This window comes from Cupressus sempervirens, chromosome 8 (genome assembly GCF_028749045.1).
Source record: "Cupressus sempervirens isolate cs-2001-9-10 chromosome 8, ASM2874904v1, whole genome shotgun sequence".
Taxonomy (NCBI): Eukaryota; Viridiplantae; Streptophyta; class Pinopsida; order Cupressales; family Cupressaceae; genus Cupressus; species Cupressus sempervirens.
In genome coordinates this window covers 542,217,596-542,236,443 of record NC_143125.1, presented here as the reverse complement: position 1 = coordinate 542,236,443, position 18,848 = coordinate 542,217,596, and the positions used below count along the sequence as shown (strand labels likewise).

The window sequence follows — 18,848 nt, the reverse complement described above, 5'->3', positions numbered from 1 at the left end:
ATGAAATAGCATATATAGAGGTCAGGATATAGATTTAAGAGAATTAGGAGTGAAAAATACCACATAACTTAACAAAGCACACACAAAAGTTGAAAGATCATTTTACTTCAAATGGTGATAAAGCACAAGAAAATGACAAGAAATAAGGTAACTTGCAATCTATTGTTTTCATAGTTAAAACATGCTACAGCTCATTTTTCAAAATTAATAATTCTATATGACTCCCATTAAAGCTCATCTGACATGAGCTTATGAGCATATGAATCAAATCCTATGTATATAGAAGATGGATTAAATTAGCTTAAGACTAAAAAGGGATTTTAATAAAGGCAAAGAATAAACATAATAATGACAAATTGGGAAGTGTCTACCTCAATTTAGGGAGAGAAATGTAAAGGAGCCTAATACGAAAGGAAAAAGAGAGTACTGTTAACTTAAGACATTTATCCTAACCCCTGATACTCATCTCCCATATCAAACATGCATCCCCATAATAGAATCACATATGAGAATGTCTTTAGACATCAAGAGATCCCTACACATCTCATAGAAGAGTGACTCCCTATAAAAGAAATCTCAATTTTATCATATATATAACATTGGTTTCTTCTCAAATGCTATTATATGGTTGAGAAGAGCTAAAAGAACTAAAGAAATACGTTAACCATGCAATCTTCTATTATTTGCATGAGTATTTACAAGTTTTCTTGCAGTACACTTCTTATCAAAGTCCAAAGAGGTACTAGTATGAAAAGAAAAAGTAATGAGGCTTGGGAAGTCTATGTACACTATATCAAATAATTGAAAATACAGCCATCTCTGAGTTAGCCCCATACCATATGTTTAAAGTAATGGTACTCCTGTCGCAATCCCTATTTACCATCTCCAGGTGAATATGGTTTTAAATATAATTGTTTGCCATGATAATGTGAATCTCAATATAATTAAATCTTTGCCTTTCATTACTATATTTTTTTGTGCTTGAAGATCTCTTTTTCTAAGCATTTTGCATTCTACAAATTTGCATGGCCATTGTATAATATTTTTTTCTAAATTTAAATTGCATATATAAATAATCCTCTGTTCTGCCATTTCCGAGCACCCATCTCCCATTTTCTTGGAAAATGGCAAGCTGGTACCTTTCCATGTCTCTCATGCCAATACCATTCACCTTATATTAGTAACTATGGAAAAAACTAAAAAGCAGAGGCACCTATTAGACAATTCCATAAGGTCAAAAAACTTACTGAAATAAAAAAGGAAATTAACCGTTTCATGTATGACTTAAATATAATGGACATCGATTTAAAGAGTCATTTATATGAGCTATATAAACGCAGTCAAGGTTCTTTTGCAAAGATGGGTATTCACATGTAAGTTGATGGTTACGAAGAAGACTGTCCAGACAACATAACTATTTCAAAGACTGCAGATACATTTTCATATATGACAGTGAGCTGTTTGAATATGAAATCGAATTTTATATTTTCAAGCAATACCATAATATGTTTTCTTCACAGCAACTTTTGGACTCACACTCCTGGGGAATTAGGTAGAGGTTTCATCCTAGCCTTTGGAAGTTTTTTATTGCTGTTACAACCTTTGTTTCTGCTATGTACCTTCTGCAATCAGCCCACTTCAAGAGTTGAAATCTGAAGGATATTATAATGTTCAAACTTTCTTTACTGTATAATTTACCAATTTACTGTGTTTGCAGGTGGTGACACTCTTTGCTATGCTTCCATTTTCAAAGAGAAATTGAAGATTATTATACAGTCCTCACAAATGTGTTTTATTGTGTAAAAGGAACAAAAAAAAAACAAGTCTTAGTGATCCTCAACATAAAGTCATCAAACGGGGTACTGAGAACTTTTGTATGCTATAGGATGTAAATTTCTTCCAATAATCATGAGTACTCAAGCTCTAGCATGTCTTTTTACATGGAATTTTGGCAACGGTATCATTTACATAGTATAGAATTGACCTTAATCGCGTATAATTTTGCTTTGAGATCACTAACAATGAGGCTCGGGATGGGTATGTTATATCTGAAATTTGAGACGTCCTGTCTGATATGTAAATAATAACAATAAAATTAAGATATGAAAATAAATAAATTCTCAATTTGTAGTCAATCAATAATCAATTTATGAATTTCACAAGTATAATATATACATATATTAATAATCAATATCAACAACACATATTTGATAGATTTACCAAATTAGTTAATTAATTTCTATTACATGATTTTAATATTAAACAATTTAAAACTTTGATATATTTTTCAAATTAATTAAAGTCTATTATAATATTACTATTAATCCACATTCTATCTACATGGACCGAAATACTACTTAATATGCTTATTTAATATTTACCAAATTACTAACAAATGCAATGATCAAACTTATTTACGTCATCTAGTTGCTGAGACAGTTTTGACAAAGTCAGTGATCTGGAAGTGTTATTTGTGATTAAGGAATTAAAATACATGGAAAGACACCTCTCTTCAGAAATGACATAATGGCAGCAAAGGGTACATCCCTCTCTCCCTCTGAAGGGATATATATATCGACAGTTCCATATTGCTGGAAAGGCATTAATAAGAAGCAAGGAAAAAGGAAATACAAAGAACAAATATACTATAGCAATCCAATAAAATGGCTACCATATTAGAGCCATTGAATAAACTACAACATCAAATGAAGACAGAAGCAGACCACCTGAAGGATACGACAAGGAAGTCTAAGGCAAGGACGCTGCAAGGTAACACAGGTCAGAAGAACAAAGGTAAGGAATAATTCATCTATTTCTGAACAGTCACAAATATTCATATTGCTGTTTATATATGGAGTTGCACATTATTAATATCTGTGTAAATTACTTCACTTGATCTGGATATGAATCTGGATGAAATATGTGTGTGTCTGCATACTAATCAAATGGTGTGTGTGTGTGTGTGTGTATGCATATGTACATGTATGTCTGTGTGTGTATGTGTGTGTATCGGGAAGATATATTGACATACATAAAGTTAAACGAAGGACTTTGTATTATACATGAGTATTCATAAAATATATTAAGACCATATAACTCACATACTGTAATCAGATCTGTATTAACAACTTTGTATCATGTATAAACTCAGATCTATATTAATTAGAGAAGATATTTGTAACCTATACTTGGATGATGTAAAAGTATATCTATCAAACAATCGTAATCCAATGATAATAATCAGCCTTATGGAATGGAAGGAAAGGGCAATTTGGGAGAACAATGAGGCCTCACTAGGTACGCCACCCCATAAAGTATGAGTCCAAGAGGGACAAGAGATTCTGCTCTTGGGCCTGGGGTTGAGTTAGGACGCCCTATTGTAACCTTTCCCCCAATTTCCCCCAACCCATATGGTAGAGTTCATATAATAGTGGTGCAGAGCACTAAGGCACTTGGTTTATATTTTGGTTTTCATGTTTGTTTTCACCTACTTAGGCTAGAATAAATAAACCTTGGATGAAAAGTACATGGTTGTCAAAGCAAGACACCATTTTGTATGCTTAAGGCACTTTATGCAATTTATAAGCAAAAGTTGCTCATTAAGAAAATTTGGGTTTTTTAATGTTTTTGGTCAAGAAAGCCTAGGATTAGGTGGTTTTAGTTGGTTTGAGGTATGTTGGAACCTTTTCCAAGTCCTAGAAATGAAATCAAATAGAAAATGCAAAAATTGCACTTTTTGTGCAAAGTTGCATAGTTGGAAAGTTGTAAAACTTGCTCAAAATTGCAACTTAATAGGAAAAGGGTTATAACTATTAAAATCTTGGTTATAACTGTTGAAATAGACATAGGAAAGATATATACCTGATTTGTGAGGTCTGGAGGGCATTAATGTACCGATTGGAAGAAGTTACAAACAAGGAAATTCAGTTTTGGAGTCGTTTTTACCGTTGTTTGCATGTTGCACAAACTGTATGGACAATCAAACCAAATATGACGGATGTTTGACATAGAGCTTTGAATCAGCTTTCATTTGCTTCTGGTCTCATCATTCTAAGTGTTTTCTTATTCAAGTTATCGCATTTTTAGTGAAACTAGGTTTTTAGGACAGCATTTTGGTGTATTCAGCAAAGATGGACCTCTAACTTCAATTTCCTTGGTTGGAATTTCATGGCCACTTGGGAAATGGTAGTTAGTAGGGTCCTCTTGAAGATTCCAAGGTTCCAAAACTGAAGGACATGTTTTGTGATTTTTCCAACCAAGCCCTAGGTCAAGTGCCATGAAGGATTTGACTTCTTGTAGTGTGCTGATTTGTGAATGGCAGGAGTTTGGGACTTGATGAAGGTCTAAGCATTTGGAAATAAGTTATTTTAGTGTTGTCGATCATTCTTGAGTATTGAGTTCATTTTCATGACCCCATTTCCTATTGGTTGCTTTGTAAACCAAGCCTAACTTGATCACTTAAAATCTATGTTGCTTTGTGAAGGAAAGGGAATGTTGGAGTGGGGCTAGAAGATGCTTTGGGGTTTGAAGCAACTTTGAAAAGGGTATTCAATAACCTAATTTGTTTAACCTAATTTGTTTTGGGTCTTGTTTGAAACTTTGTTAAGTTAGATCCAAAAAGTCATTTCAGGAGGGCTAAAAGGGGCTCATAGGGCTACTAGGCTAAATTGGGGTTTGAGGCTTTATGCAAGCATATGATTCAAACCAGTGGTGTGGTTTGTGGTAAATAGTTGCCCTAAGATCTTTTAACATCTTAGAACCCTTGGGACAAACTTCTAGAGTGTTTTCCTAGTATTGACCTAGTTGTAGGAGATTGGTGCAAAACCCATAAAGTGGGCAAGATTGGTTCTTTGTCCTTGGATTATTGGTGAAGTTGGAGAGTATGTTTCTTTGATCCATTGGAGGATTGAAGTGTGTTGAAACCTTGCAAGAAGGTTGAAGAGTTGATAGCCAGTTGGTTTATTTCAAGAGTGGGAAGCCCATTTGAAGCTTCTTAGTTGTGCTCTCTGCATCAAATAGTTAAAGGACCTCAACCATGTGAAGGGAATAATATAGAATGATAGTAAGAAATGGCATAATGATTCTGCTAGGTACACCGACCCCATAAGTTATGGGGCTAAGGGGGACAGAGTATCCCTAGGGCACTGACAAAAAGGGCACCTCATCATGTCTGCTTATTCACTCCTCACTAAAGGCCCATGAAAGTTGAAATGCTATAAAAAAATCCTTACCATATGCCTAATTATGTTATGATTATGTTGTTATGTAACTCCAAGACAAATCTGCATATCTTTTATTTACTTACGAGATACTAACAATTTAATTAGTTATGTATACATATGTGTACTTTTTTATGGTCGCAGGAAGCATAATGAAAGAGATTTCCTACTTGATGACTTTCTAACCCTAGCTCTTGATTTTGTGTTATAGAATCTTAATTGGGGCGATCCCAATAGAGGACATTAAGAAATTCATACAAAGGATTTGCAAACAAGGCTTGTGTGTGGTTAATGTACGAATGGTAAAACAATTTGGTATGTGTTAGGCACTAGGAATCCAGCTGATGGTGGCGAGACAAGCTCTAGCAACTAGTTTGACACAAAACTCCAATATCCCAATGAGCTATAGTTTTTATTCATTGTTACTTCCAAGTAAGGGGGATGGCTCACTTCCAAGTAAGGGGGATAAGAAAGACAGCTCATAAGCACTTAAACAAGTCTTACATGAGTGCAACTAAAACACAAACACAAATCCGTATATGAGCCAGAATCAGAAATGGATTGTTAAGGGAAATACGCAACATCATCACATTGAAAGTCGTGTTGTTATAGCTCTTTCTCTGCTGAAGCAGTTTAGAGGTATGCCAAATTGTAGATTACATACATATGTTTGCCTAGGACTGTTAGAGTAAATAATTAATTATTAATTATTTATTCTATTTACTTAAGTTTACTTAGGTTAATGCATGTAGTTAATAGTTGTAGTGATGAGTTGTTGACAACACGGGAGTTTGTTCCCTTCTAGCATGTTCCACCTTTTTGTGGAAGTGTGCTTAGTTGTCAACCTTATCTTCTACCACCTTCCAGCTTGTTCTATAAGCTTCCTTGAGGCCTTTATATTTAGTCTCTCTCTCATTGTAAATTCATCCATTCACATAGCAATTTCATTTTCCTATTGTGAAATATTTTCTCTTCCATTGTTTGCTTCAAGCTCTTGCTCCTTCGGTTTCTTTTCAGCAAGCTATTTGCATGCAGATCATCGTGGCGAACTGTGGAGTTGGATTTTATCAACTCCTACATGATATCAGAGCCTCCCTACTGCTTCTTGACTGAAGAATTTTTGAAGCCGCGATTCGGAGACACAAACCCTAATTTGTGATTTTTTCTTCAATCGGGAGGAAGAGCATTTTTTCAGTATTTGGAGAAAAATGAGAAAGAGGGTTTGACATAACAGATCTGACATTTTTTGGGCTTTTTTCTTTATTTTTTGCAAAGGAAGTTTGACATCTCTGTTCCTCAATTTTTCTGCAACTCGAAAATCCCATTTTTTGCACCTTCAAAGGCTTCATTCGAGCTCATATGGACACATATTTCAATGCTATTTATTTTTTAAAATGCATGATTTATTGTCTTCTTTCTAGATCTGGGATCAATTTGGAGTAATATTGAGCTCCTATTTTTGGTGTTGAAGTAGAGGCTCCAGTTTCCTCCCTCTTTGCATCCGAAATCCAAGTTCTTTTTTTAGTTTTTCTTGCTTTCCATAGTTGTTCTTTTGTGGTATTTGAGGGATATCATTATCTGTTGTGGGGGGGGCATTTTCTTTTCTGTAATTTAATTCAAAATAAGACCCTTCTACTTCAATCTTCTTCTCTCCCAATGGCAGATCCATCTTTGACCCGTCTCACACCACACAACTATCACACCTCGAAGGCACAAATGACTAGGCTTTTCATGTCAAGGGGCTTATGGTCATGTCTGGATAAGAATCAACTTGTTCTTACACACCCTTTTGAGGTTCTTCAGCAAAGGAATTAAATGGATGAGGCCAGGGGATTGATTGCACTAAACATCTCAAAGAGTCTTCTATTTCACTTGGATGGTTTGACCACTCTGCAAGCTATTTGGAAGAAATTCTAGTCTTTGTTTGGCACAGTGAATGAGTTCCGAGTACTTCAGCTTGATGCAGAATTGACATCTTTGACAATTACAAACTTCTCCACCACTGAGGACTTCTTGATGAAGTTCAAATCTCTGCGTACACTTTTGCAAGGATGTGGGAAAAATAAGACAGAAGATGAGTGTATCTTTTTTATACTCTCAAAGTTGAGAGGCCAATATCAGATCTTCTCTTCCACTTTCTACTCCACTATGGATGCCTTGGGTGACAGACACAGGATGCCTTCATTTGAGATATTTTGTGATCGGTTAACTCGTGAACAGTCCAAAATCAATTAGATGGATTCACTTTCAGGTTCACAGTCGCAGGCATTGCTTGTCAAGGATACACAGGAGCAAAAGTCAAAGCAGATATCAAATCCCTCTTCTACTAGTTCATCATCTTCTAAGAAGAAGGAGAAAAAGAAGACTAAGACTCCTACCTGTTCTTATTGTCGGAAAGGATCTCATGATGAGGCACATTGTTTTCAGAAGAGATTTGATGTCTACGAGAAACAAATTGCAGATTTGCAAGCTCTTCAGAAGAAGAACACTATTTCTTCTCCATCCTCTTCTACCTCACAAGGGTCTGCCTTTCAATATTCTTCCACATCTTCACCATCTACATCGGATCTTGGAAAGGGTCATGCATTACAGGCTTCCATTCCATCTCCTTCACAGGTTCCTTGGATACTGCATTCAAGTGCTTCTCACCATATGACATCTTCTCAAGGTGTCTTCTCTACTCTTGAGGCTTCTCCTATTCCTCATATTCTCATGGGGAATAACACTGCCCTACCATTCTGTGGGAAAGGTTCAGTTCACATCCAGGATGGTATATTCAATGATGTATTGTATGTTCCATCTTTGTCTGCCAACCTTCTCTCGATTTCTCAGATTACACGCAGTGGATCAGGGAAGACAATTGAGTTCACTGTTGATTCAGTCTTCATTCGGGATCGTGTAACAAGAGGTCTTATTGCTACAGGGGCAGTTGATCCTTCCACTCATCTCTACACCTTCTCGCACTTTGGTCCACCATCTCCGTTGTTGGAGCACACTACTTCTCTTTTGCAAGAGCATCATGTGGTGCAATCAGGATACTTGAACCTTTGTATTGTTCCTAAGATCCCTATTTTGACTGCCACACCACATCCAGTTGAGGAATTTTCTCTTCAGCAGGATTCTTCTTCTTCTACTCTGCCTGATCCTCTAGCTCCATTTATCGAGCCACTAGGTGTACCTATTGCGGATTCTACAGTGGACATTCATGACAATATCATCACACCTGCCTTGGGGATTCCCTTTAAGGATCCTCATATTTTCTCCTTTGAGCATCAGATAGGCCTTCCAGTTTTCCCTCTCATTCAGGGGTTCCCTTGTTTTGTACCCTTGTTTACTCTGCATTGGAGTTTCATTGGTTCGATTCTTTCTTCGAGGGCTCCATTGTTCTAGGGGGGCTTTGGCAGCTTTTCTCTCTCTCATGGGGGGGCTGGTTGTACTTATGGTTTTGAGAAAGTCTCTTGAAACATTTCCGGTGGAAGTTGTCCTTGGGGGATCTTGTTGAGGCCTTCCTTCCTTCCTTCTTTCATTTTTTCCAGAAGTTTTTTACCTCTTTTTGGGGGAGGGTTTTTCCCAATGAGGTTTTCCCTCTTTCCCCATTTTCAGAGGTTGCATTTCTTTCATTGTACATAGGTACCCAACATGGCCTCATTGCTGGGACCCATCCTACATTTCATCATAGTTTTGTGAGCTTAAGGCATTCCCCTAAGTTGCACTTAAGGGGGGGTGTTAGAGTAAATAATTAATTATTAATTATTTATTCTATTTAATTAAGTTTACTTAGGTTAATGGGTGTAGTTAATAGTTGTAGTGATGAGTTGCTGACAACACGGGAATTTGTTCCCTTCTAGCATGTTCCATTTTTTTGTGGAAGCGTGCTTAGTTGTCAACTTTATCTTCTACCACCTTCCAGCTTGTTCTACAAGCTTCCTTGAGGCCTTTATATTCAGTCCCTCTATCATTGTAAATTCATTCATTCACATAGCAATTTCATTTTTCTATTGTGAAATTTTTTCTCTTGCATTGTTTGCTTCAAGCTCTTGCTCCTTCGGTTTCTCTTCAGTGAGCTATTTGCATGCAGGTCATCGTGGCGAGCTGTGAAGTTGGATTTTATCAACTCCTACAAGGACCACATTACATTGATAGTTCTAGTACTAGAACCTATGTTATTGGGTCCGTCAAGACTCGATCTTCATCAAAGTGGTTTCATAAAAGGATCAAAAAAGTTCTTAAGGTGTTGATTGGAGACAAAATCCCTCATTTGTTAGTGCAGATTGAGAGGCAGATTCAGGATGGGTTCGTGTTTGTGCTAAAAGATATTTACAAATTCGGTTTTTGGATTAAAATGTTTAAGTAAATACATCTGTATAGTCTTTAAAAGAGAAGTTTCTGATTTCTATGGTAGGATGTTTCATGGTGGTTTATTGTTGATTTCCATTTGTTGAACCAGCTTGGAATTTGGAGCGTATTATTATGAATATTGTTATCTCTACAAAGACGTGAATAATGCATTTGGGGAAATTTAATGACAGAAATATTGGCATTCAGATATACAGTAACCTTAGAATTGATGATTGAAGAGCAAATACCATGTCTTCTCCTGAGATAGAAGTTGTGTTGGTAACAGTGCATGCATTTCTTTGTGATGTGAGGAGCTTACTAAGCATTACATTGCTGTTGAAGCCAAAGTCTTGCTGATGTTCATTACTGAGTATGTCAACTGTTTCCAGCAGCTCATAAGGGTGATATTGGCAAATTTTTGCATGTGCTGAGACATTATTTCTGTCATGTATATGAGGTCAGATTATATGAACTATCTTTGCTATTATTCTTAATTTGCTGTTGCTAAAGAAAATTAAAGTGGTTATTTACTTGCTTAGTTTGATCTATACTTACAAATAAAATCGATACTCTTTAGTCTTTACTATTTCCTGTTTCAGCAACTACAACCAAAAATAATAATGGGAACACGTGAACAGAACCCAAAAAATCCTTGAATATCATTTTCACATGCATAGAAATTGTTTGACAAAACACTAAATTGGGAAAGGTTAAAAAATTGATTCAAATTGATAGAAGATTTTACAGTGGTATCGGAGTTGTTGAACCTGCCAGCCTGTCAAGTTGTGTGTTGAAGTATACATCAGATTTGGTGAATTTCAGTTTGGAAAGCAAAGTTTAACTAAGGAAAAAATTATTTCAGGAGCAAAACAGAACCGTGAGTCTTTTCTCAAAAGATTGGAATGACACATTTAAGTGTGTCTAGCCAAGGAATTTAGAAAAAGAGAAGTGACGAATTAGATCCTTATAGTTAGAGTAGAATTTGAGTTCATGCAATTTCCAGATGATGTCCTTTTATAAGTTAAAGAAATTGGAATCATGTTTGTCCAAAGTAGACCTATTAGATTAGAGGATTTTGAATTGGACTTTGAAGTGATCAGTGCTTGCTCTGGTCTGGCACAAGCTTTATGGAACATCCTTGAGAAGATAAGACCTGCAGTTACCTTTTGTCTTCGTGAGATCACAAGAATTACAGCTCCTATAGTGTTCTACAATGATGAAGTAATGAGGAAGATTCTATTGCTAATTATTGAAAACTTTCATGGGTTAGGTGATACTAGAAGCCTTTCTTTTGATAAGAGGGCTAAGGTTATAGAAGTTATGGCTAAGGTCAAGTGATTTGTCATTTTGCTTGATCTCAAGTATAATGATTTAATTCTCCAAATTTTTCAATGCTTCTTTGCCAATTGGCAAAATCAAAAAGCATCATGCAAACAATGATGGAGTAGCCATGCTAACTATTTTGTGCTTGATTGTAAATGAGGATTATGATATCTCCAAGCACTTGCAATCTGACTTGTTGGTCATTTGGAGTAAGGAATAGGACATCTATTCCATAGCTCATGAATTCTCAAAAAGATTAGTTAAGTAGAAAATTGAGAAGTTGAAAACCCAGTTGACTGAAGAGGAACTGATTTCTTTAGGTTTGCAGGCTACAAAGTCACCCAAAAGAGAAAGAACCAAGTGAGAAGAGATCAATGATGTTTCACATGTCAGGAGGTTTGGACACCTGGTCACATACGTGGAAAATACCCAAAAAGAGAGAAGCAATGGACAAGAGACCAACAATGTTTCACATGTCACGAGGTGTGGACACCTAATCACATATGTGGGGTCAATACAGATGGAGAATAACCACAGCCAGGTAATGTTGAGGACAAAGAAACAATTAAAGCAATAAAATTTGAAGAAAAAAGCCCAACTCACGAAGGATGTATAACAGAGTCACAGAACGACTCCATAAAAGTGCATGTATCTTCATATGATGAGGATTTGTTTGACAAGATGACAAAACAATGGGATTGGCTACGCATTTAGATCAATCTAACACAGGTTTTGAGGCCTATGGTGATACTGACAAGTCTATCCAAAAAATGATGAATCTGTTAATGTTTTATTAGCTGCGAGAGAAATCATCTTACCTCTGATACTCTGTCATCATGTCCGGGCTGTGTATTATTTTGGTCACTCTGTCTCATACCATTCACTGTGCTCAAAGCTAAGTTACCAATTCTGGTTCTGGTTCTGATGCTGGTGCAGTGTTCTGATGTGTGGATGCGTGATTATTCTTTTTTAGAGATTTTGGATGCATTTGCATGCGTTTATATATATTTTTTTATTTTTTTATTTTTATTTTAAATTTATATGGTCAGTAGCTGGACTAGCATGGCTACCTGGATTTACTATGGGTTAGAATTCAGATTCCATAGCAATATGGAAAGCATCTGGACTAAGTTATTAGCTCATTTATATGTGAAGTGCTTAATGTTAGTTCCTCTAATATACCTAGAATTTTGCCTATGATCAAAAGTGTTAAATCATCCTGTATAAGTAGAATTTTTACATCTTTACTCAAGGTCCAAGGAGGAAACCATTTCCTGCAAAAGAATTGGTTTTTCATACTACGGATATTATGATTTATCTTATAACTTTTGTAACCTTAATATGACAATGCATGAGGCCAACTATAAGTTGTTAAATATGTTGGCAACTTGTTAAATCTGAATTCTTATTGGATCAAGAGATTGTTCTTTAATGTTTATTGGATCAAGAGGGCATCCATGCAGAACCCAGGTGCATCCACGCATCGGTGCACATCAGCACCAGCATCCAGGGCAAACCTGAGCGCACCAGTAACTAAGGCTCAAAGTGCTTTCAGAAGGATCACAAATAACATGAGTTGGCATTGTATTTCATGGCTCTGTGTGTGATGGCTGCAACCGTTTCATTTCGTGGTCAAGTGGATCGTGCTTAGTGAGTGATGTGGTCAAGCTGGATGATGTCAGTTCATTGGTCATCAGTTCTCGTATTAAAGATGCCAGTGTCATTCCATAACCCCCAACATTTCACCTTCAATGAAGGACTGTTAAGTTTTATGGGGGATATATATTTGTTTTGTTCGTTTGTATTATATTCATTCATCCGGAATATCATTTTTTGGTATCACTGTGATCAGAGTTTTGACTTCAATCTGCTGCAAGGAAATATAAGTGTTTAAGTTTTCTTTGTTAGCTGGGTGAACAGTGATTTTAGTATTCATTCTCTCTGCTCTGTATCAGTCTTTGTGATCATGTCTTATATACTACAGTGTGCTGTAAGTTCTGGGACTATCGCACTAAGCATGTATGTGTTGAGACACAGTCATTTTGTATTGTCTAGTCTATGTGATTTTTCATGTATTGTAACTGATAACAGGAGTCACTCAGATTGTTATAAGAGTGATTGCCAAGTCAAAGCAATCTAAGAGTAGGATGCATTTCTCTGACTGAGCTTGTGAGCTTTGTAATCAGTCTTGCTCTTTATTTCAATAAACAAGAATTTCTTTGGCATGGCTGGGTTTTTCCCTCTAGTAGGAGGGTTTTCCCAGGGTATCTTTGGTATTATCTGTTATTTATTTATGCTATTCTAATTCAAAAATTCAGCATGTTATTAGAGAGGGTCTAGTAAAGATCTTGGACAAGAAAAATAAATTCGGGATTTAAGAAATGCCAGAACCGAGGGGTTCTTTTGAGATTGTGTACAAGAAGATGTGCTGGTGTTCGAATTTTCTCTCTGCTTGCACTATAATTTTGTGATGGCAAAAGATTTTTTGGCTGGATTGTGAGGAAATTCAGACAATAAGGGGATAAGTATTTTATGATTATATCCTTAAATATGGATCGTGAATTTTATATAGCTATTATTAATTCATGTATTTCACTAGGAATAGTGTACGCTTTCAGCGTCGATCTGGGATTTCTCTTCATGATAGATTGATTATATAAATTATTTATTAATCTCTCTTGGTTGTAGGATAGATCGAGAAGTAACAAGATGATGAGAGATTTCATGCAAGTCATGCAAGCTGACGAAATGAACAAACTTTTCTGTCATGAGACTGAGTTGATGGAACATAACCCTATTGAAGAGATAGAATCTATACAGAGTTTCATTGCAATTAGTTTCTTCAAGAGGAAGAAATGGCATTCAGGAGGAGACTACTCAACTGCAGAAATCAGATTCAGAGGGAACTTGAGTCACAGATATAGAATGCCATACCCTTTGCAGAGATCAGCAAGCTTGTGTAGCAATGTGACTGCAAGAGCTCTTTGTTGGACATACATTGGATCCAATTGTCTAATATTGTAATAATCAAAGCTATGAGAATGCTAACTCTGTTGAGAGGGAATCTGATGCAGTGCAAGGCCAAGTGAACCCCCAAAGGAGGTTACCTAGCCCCCAACAAATAACCACACAGCGGAAATACAACAATGACACGGAGATGTAGATCCAAAACAACACAAATTCTCATAATAGAATCATAAGATTAACAGCCAACATACCTGGTTGTAAGGCCTTCTGGGTTATGAACAATACAAAGAAGAATTCAACTCAATCCTCAAATACGAAGATCCACCTCCTAGCTATCATCCCTCAAGATGCTCCTAGCTACTCCATGCTCCACTGAATCAACCCCAACTGATTGAATGACTCTAGACATCACAAGTCCCTCTACTTATACTAAACCAAGCCACAGGTCGGCCTAGCAAGTTACATTAAATAAGCACTCAAGCAACAAGTTGGCCTGACAGATTACATAACACTTGGGGTAGGGCCCAAGTTTACAACCATACTAACTCAAAAGATAAAATAAACCTACACGGCCTTAGACGTAGGCCCACATGCCATCCAATGATCCACATCTAAGATCACTTAAGCCAACTCCCACGGATAAAAGCCTGCGGAAACAATCTCCAAAGTCTGCCCAAGAAATAGGGAACATGTTATGAGCAAACACCAAAAAAATTCTAACTCCAACACAATCCATCCAATCATTATGCGCACATAGGACAAGGTCCACCAATATGCCTTGAACATAACCCTAACTGCATGAAACATAGGGTCCACAAAATCCAAGCTCGATGCTCATACATCAGACTCCTAAGGTAAATAGAACACTTTGATGAAAAAAGAAATGTTTGCATTCCACTATATCTTCACCAAAGGCTTCCAATCCATCAAGGACAATAGAACAAATTTGCAAATCAACCATCTCTACTTCATCCATTCTGTATCACCACAAAATGTAGGTAACAGTATGAAACTTTTTCAACTTAGTTTCGCATTTCTCTAAGATCTGTAATAACCCTCACCTAGTTATAGCAAAATCAAACCCATTCTTCACACTACCCAGGTGTTGGGCATTTTGTTAAATGCTTGGCAAGTAAAACTTGTATACAATGTCAAGAGTCCAACTCCAAAAAGAACTTAATGTAATTGAACTTTTCCCAAACAATTACGTCATTTATAAGATTTCAAAACAACCCAAACTTTGAGATTTGCGACGAAAATATAGTTCTGAAATAACAAGCAACTCACTCCAAAGGAAATTCATCAAATATTACAACTGTTTGAATTTCCAAAATTTTATTCACTAATGGAACAAATAACTAGTTTTGTTACTTTTTTGCATACAAATAAATTTTATTTGCAATGACGATGAACCTAGTTGTTATTTGTATATCCTTTGAGTGCCAAACAGAAATGTGCATTTCCAGAACGGTCCAATGCAATGCCCAAACGAAACGAAGCCTTCTCCCAGAGCATCCACTGCCTCAAATACCTCCAATGTACAGCTTAATGAAGTTCGCAAGTCATTAGACATTAGTTCCAGGCATCCATCCCAGATCGCAGCTACTTGGTGAAGGTTCCAGCTGCCTCTAAACATTGCACACAAGCTAGATTACTCACAGTCGTCCCTCTATTTTCAATCACAGGCAATATTACCGCTTGTAAATCCTAATATGGGAATCGCAAGTCAAAGATATAAATGCAAACCCTTAATAGATTTGTCACGCAACTCAATAGAATGGCTTACAAACTTCATACAACGAATTGCAGGCATTGTATGTGCACCTTCCAACCTCCAGACTTGACGTCACAAGCCTCCAGAATGAAGCTTCAGAATGACAAATGTAATCACCAACAAATAATTCAGTGGGAGACACTCAGCAATTCCTAGGTTGATAATTCAAAGTCTCCTTCAATCTATAGATATTAATGCTATCAACCTTCTTCAATCACAAAGACTTCCAACCACAAAAAACACAGCCAACAGAAGCCCTCTTAAATCAAACTGTAGACAATTCAACTCACTTTACCTCAACAGTGGTTGAATGCACTTCTCAGAATCTCAAACTCAACCCTTATACCTCAACAAGGGCAAAAACTTCAGAACACTCAAGAAAAAGCCACAAAGGCAACAAAAGCAAATAAATTTTCCAAGCGTGCTTTTCCTAGTGAAATGAGCTCCCATTTATAATCCTTTGTTGGCCAAAGTTTCCTAAAAAACTCCACTTCAAAAATTGTGGAAGTTTCCCAAAAGAACTCAAACACTTGAAACTTTCCAACACACTTTTTAGAAATATCTCTTAATGCCATTATAATAACATAAATATTATTATAATTATTCCACTTACTAATTAATGAATAAATAAGAGCTCATGCAATTATTAACCTTATTTACTACAGCTGACGACCAACTACCAAAGCCACCCACTGCACTACCAAAAATAGCAACTACCAATAATAGACTTACTAAAAATAGTAAGTCCACAACTGGGACCCCCAAAACACCCTATCAGCTCACGAGGGTCACTATGATGAGCTAACTCCATCAACTGCACAGACTTGCCAAGAACGGGGACATTACAAGATCATTTGTTATTTATTTGGCCAACATTGATCGATCAATCAACCCCAATTTGTATAACAAATCCTTTTATTGAAAGTTTTTATCAAGTCCTTTTTGTTTTTGTTTTTAATAAGGTTATGCTTAAATTTTGAAGCCTTCAAACGTCTATTTTCTCGTTTTTTGAGTGTGTTTGTTTGCTTTTAGTCTCTTGGTTTTGCTCAAACCATTGCTTTCAATTTTCCCTTCAATTAGGTATATTATAGGGCTTAATCAGACTGGCAGTCAAAAGATATGACCATTTTAGAGCCCAAAAGGTGGACTCTCCAAATGCAATTGCATAATTTAAAATATCATGTTATATTGTAATGTTGACATTCACTTTTTGAAAAATATAACATAAATTCACTTTATGTTATGTTTTCAAGTTACTTTATCACTTAAGTGACTATAGAGCACTTTATGTTATATTTTCATAATGAGTTGCTTTTAAATTTTTCCCTTAAGTGACTTTATTAACTATATAGTTTGATTTATTTTTGTGTTATTTTATGTTTTATTTAAAACATCTAGGTTGAATATTACTTTTTGAAATGATAATTGCATATAATATATTAATCGTATAGTGTAAATGTTATTTTTGACCCAATTACGTGATGTTTCCTCAAAAATCGATTAGACATGTGCTTAATTGATCACTTAAGTTGTGCATACATGTTTTCCAACCCATTTACATGTTTGTAAATGCCTCTAGAGATTGTGATTTTGCACTAGAGAGTCATTTTGAAATACTTAAACATGTAAATGCATGTAATTTAAAACATGCAATCAGTCTCCTAGAATGCGATTTGCATCTAAAGGCTCAAAGACATGAAAATGCATTACATGCAAAAACCCTTGGAGAATGCGATTTTGCACCATATACTAGGTTTTGACAAGTTTTAAAACATGCAAACTCCCTTATAGAGTTTCATTTGCCTTTGAAACACATACAAATGCATCTTAAGACCATGATTTTGCAAAAGAGGCCAAAAATGTTCATGTTCTTGCTCTCCAAGAACACTTTTTTGCAAAGAAACTCCAGATCCGCCCATTCCATGGCTTGGAATCTCTCAAACTAGGGTCATTTTTGCCTTGTTATGCATTCTCATGCACAAGATGTTGAATCTAATGCAAAAAACATTACATTTCAATGATTTCATAGTCTTTCAAAGATGCATTTTGGTTTTAAAAAGCCTAGATTCAAGGAATTTTTTATCGCGTTTTTGTCCAAGATGGAGTCATCTTGGGGTTTTAATCCTTGATATTGTTATTCATTAACACGTTTTTGCCTTTCAATGCCAAAACCGACTCATGTAATGTCAGCTTGAGGCCACATTTTTGACAAAAATAATCCAAGAACTTGGTTTTTGCAAAAAATGCTTGCATACTTAGAAGTTATTGAGCACGGTTTTGGCATTCATATTCAAAAATGTCCCATTGATTGCTCATTAATGTCCATTATTTGCAAGTATTGAAGAAGTCAATATAGTTGTTGAAGATTCGAATTTGGAGGAGAAACATTCTTCAAACCCATTAATCTTCCTCTTTTGGCTCCTTGATCACCAAGTAAGTTGAAGTTGTCAATCCTTTGTTATCTCATTGCATATTTTCATTCATCCTTGTACATTTGTCCAAAGATATGCCATGTATTGTGCAATTTTTCTTTAAATAAGATGAGAACTTCCATTTTTTTGTGTTTGCAATTTCCCCAAATTCCAAATTCAAATTTGCATAAAAGAGCAACTTGTTGTTTGTCATGTTTGAATCAAAGACCAAAGGTATGTGTTTGTTTTGTGTTTAATTTCGTTCGTTGTCTACTTGCTTTTTTGTTTTCCTTCTTTCAAGAACGTAAGATCATTTCACTTCATTACACTTTTCATCTTTTCATGCAAGTGCATCACTTCACTCCATATTCATTATCACATGCCAAAGCACTTTGCATCTCATTCTCCATATGTGTTTACATGTAATCTCATTCTTCATCCGCATTTTCATGTAATCTCATCCTTCATTCCCACTTACATGCATTTCCATCCTTCAAACCTAATTGCATGTTCACTTTAAAACAACTATTACATGTAAATCACTTTACATGTAATTACATCTAAAGAACCCAATTTTGGTAAAAGGTCACACTTTTGAACACCAATGTCGCCATTTGCACACATCTATATGCATCCCAACTTGCATTCTTGGTGATACCCATAAAAGCCCATCTTTGCCCACATGCAATCAGCCCTTGAGAGTCCGATCTTTGGCCCTTCCCATCCAAATACACATGCTTTCCAGTTCACTTCCAGCCATCATATGTGTTCCATATCTAATTCATACTTTGAACAATCATCCCTCATGGATTCGTC

General features: G+C 36.0%; 1 protein-coding gene across 2 annotated transcripts in view; it reads right to left on the bottom strand.

Annotated features, from left to right (window-relative positions):
* The window catches only part of LOC149543584 (putative serine/threonine-protein kinase), a 169,599-nt gene that overhangs the window by 122,534 nt on the left and 28,217 nt on the right, over positions 1 to 18,848 (bottom strand). The gene's annotated exons all lie outside the window — the stretch shown is intronic.